Source organism: Tupaia chinensis, unplaced genomic scaffold, assembly GCF_000334495.1.
Source record: "Tupaia chinensis unplaced genomic scaffold, TupChi_1.0 Scaffold000165_2, whole genome shotgun sequence".
NCBI classification, from domain to species: Eukaryota; Metazoa; Chordata; class Mammalia; order Scandentia; family Tupaiidae; genus Tupaia; species Tupaia belangeri.
The window spans coordinates 3,447,507-3,450,559 of record NW_006159640.1 but is presented as its reverse complement, the minus strand read 5'-3'; positions in this window follow the sequence as shown (position 1 = coordinate 3,450,559).

Genomic DNA, 3,053 nt, shown 5'->3' with positions numbered 1-3,053 from the left:
TCCAGCCTGGGCCCACACTGTTCCCTCTGCCCAGAGTGCCTTGCCCCTGCCCCACCTCGTGACTGCAGTGCGTCTGGGAGACCCGGCCTCAACAGCACCTCCTCCCTCTCATTCAGACTGAATGGCGCTTGGCTTGGGCCACCGCACTGACCAGAGAGGAGGCACTTACTGACGTGTGGCCCATGCGTGCAGTCTCCTGGAGCTGCTGTTCCTAACCCCAGATCCATCAGCAGCTCTTTATGTGGCCTTGGGTGCCTGAATTCATCTCCCGGGCCTCAATGTCCCCCTCTGTAAAATGGGCAACGCCTCTTTCTTGGGACAGGTGTGAGGATCAAAAGATAGAATAGCTGGGGCCAGCAGGTGGCAAAGCGATTAAGGCACTGACTCCCATGTGGTCAACAATGGTTGGAGTCTTAGACCAGTAGCGTGAAACGCATGCCGGGCACATGTGCATATGTGCTCAGACTCTCGAGAGGGGAAGGGATTGCAGTGTGACCATCCTCCCCTGGGGTGATTTCTCACTTTCTGTCTGTCTCTCTTTGGTGAGTGCACATGCCCTGTAGCAAAAATCTCTTTAAAAAAAGAGAAAAAAAAAAAAAAAACCTGGGGAAAGCACTTTGCAAATTGTAAATTGCTGGGCACCTATAAAGAATTTTTTAAACTGCTTCCTTCCTGCTCCTGGGTGTCAGCCAAATGGTGCGTACACCCCACAGGTTCTGGCTGCGTTGACTCGGAGCTCAGGTGTGGGGCCATCTCTGTTTGGAGTTTCTGTTTGATTTCAAAGACAGGGAAACTCCCTAGCCCAGGTGGTGTGGGTGGAGCCTAGTCAACAGAGTTGCCAGGGGAATCCCGAGGGTTGGGCTCCAATCACCCCCCACAGTGATCAGGTGCAAACTCCCCCACACACACCCCCGAAGAAAGAGAAAGGGCAGCGAGATGGCACTGTAGGAACAGCTGTCCCTGACGTCACATGCTCTGGGTGTGAGTCCAGCTCCTCTGGGCAACCCTAGGCCAATCGCTTTCCCTCTGGGGCTTCAGCTACAAGGCCAGTGTGCAAGGTTGAAGATGTGGGGAGCCCCGCATACATCAAGGGATCTGGGGGCACCAAACAGGGACCAAGGGCTGACAGCCACCAAGCTCTCCAGGCCTTGACTCTGCCGTGTGGGAAGCCTCTTGCCTCCGAGCCCCGTCCCCACGTACCTCCCCAGACTCATTGCCTCCGCTCCTTCCCATTGGGAACTGCAGCTACTGCGAACGCAGAGTTCTGGTCTACATCTCCAGCCACCTCGCAGGCCCCTCTCCCCTTACCTCCATTCAGTGTCATCCGACATCACCTCTTCCAGGGGACCCTTCCTGCCTCCAGGCATCGTTTGGACTCCTTTTCTGTCTTCGGTTCTCATTTGCCTTGAGCCATCATTGGTTTATGGGTAGGTCTCCCCTAGACCTCTTTTTTTTTCTTTTTTTATTTCTTTCTTCTATGAGCGATACAGAGAGAAAGACAGAGGGAGAAGACAGAGAGACATCTGGGTCTTTTTTTTTGGAGAGGTTTTTGCTACAAGGTGCGTGCGCTCGCCAGACAGACAGAGAGAGACAGAGAGACAGAGAGACAGAAAGCGAGAAATCACCCCCCAGGGGGGATGGCCACGCCGCAATCCCTTCTCCTCCATTCTCCTCTTGGGATCTTGGGCACGCACGCACACGCACCTGGCGTGAGTTTTAAGCCACCGGGTCCGGGACGCGAACCGCGGTTGACTACATGGGAGTCCAGCGACATAGCCATTATGCTAACTGCTGGCTCCCCAGACATCTGGGTCTTGATGCCATGCTCCACCCCCGACCTCAGCTGGCCTGGATCACAGCATGTTCTGGGAGTCTCTGGATGTGAACCCAGAACCTCCCCACGTGGGCTAGCCTCAGAGTGCTGAGTTACTGCAGTGCCACTGTCACTCATGTTTTCCACTCTCCACCACCCCCGCCGGACTCAGGGTCTGCCATCCCATGGCAGCGTCCTGGGACCTGGTGTCTTTGGGAGCCGTGTGCCCTGGAGTTGGTTTTGTGTGTGTCTGCCTTCCCCATCAGGCTCCATGCTCCAGGAGGACAGGGACCAGGTCGGACCCAGTCGGTACCCTGATCCGTAAGGAGGGTCCGGAGTAAACACTTGGGGAAGGTTCTGGACGGGGAGTCACCAGCACACGATAATCTTGCACTCGTGGCTGGAGGGAACTGGACTGGGTGGACTCCATGCCTCCATTCACTCGTTCAACCACAGATGCCCACTGCGGGCGCATGCACCAGCTCCTGGGGTAGGGGTGAGGCTAGATGAAGAGGGCCTGCTGGGGCTGGCACTGGCGCAAGGGCTGAAGCACAAAACGGCAAAAGCGAGAAGAAAACATCGGATACCATTTTGGACGGGGGCACCTGCCGGGAAGGGGCGCGCAGAAAGGGGTGCACCGTGCAGGGTGGGGATGTATCCGAGGTCAGGGTCAGGGGCCAGCTGAGCCGAGAATGATGTGATTGCCAAGTCCTTGGACGGATGGACTGTGGCTGGCAGTGACCTTGGGTAGCCGGAGGACAGCAGGGATGCTGGGAGATGGGGGCAAACTGAGGTAAAAAGTGACGGAGGAGATGGAATGGGGACATAGTTTCAGCTCTGAGCCTGAAGCTTCCTCAGGGAAGCCCTTGCCAGGGCCAGGCCCCACCAGCAAACCACTTCCTGGGCCATCCAGGTGAAAGACCCATGTGGGGTGCTCTCCCCAACTTCTCTCACTAGTCTTCGAAATGACCTCGTGAGAAGATTTTCACCCGATTCCACACACAGGCAAACTGAGGCTCAGAGAGGTTAAGCAATCTGCCCAAGGTGACACAGTCAAGAAGAGAGGGAATTGAACCTAGGTCACGTCGCAGAGGGTGATTTACCAAGACTGGAGCATTCACTTGCCAGGGACCCCATCATCAGTGACGTCAGCCCTATAGGGACAGGCTGGCAGCAGGCCCTCTGGGTAGGCATGTCCCATGGCCACAGAGCTGATGGGGAGAGAGCTGGGGTTCAAGCC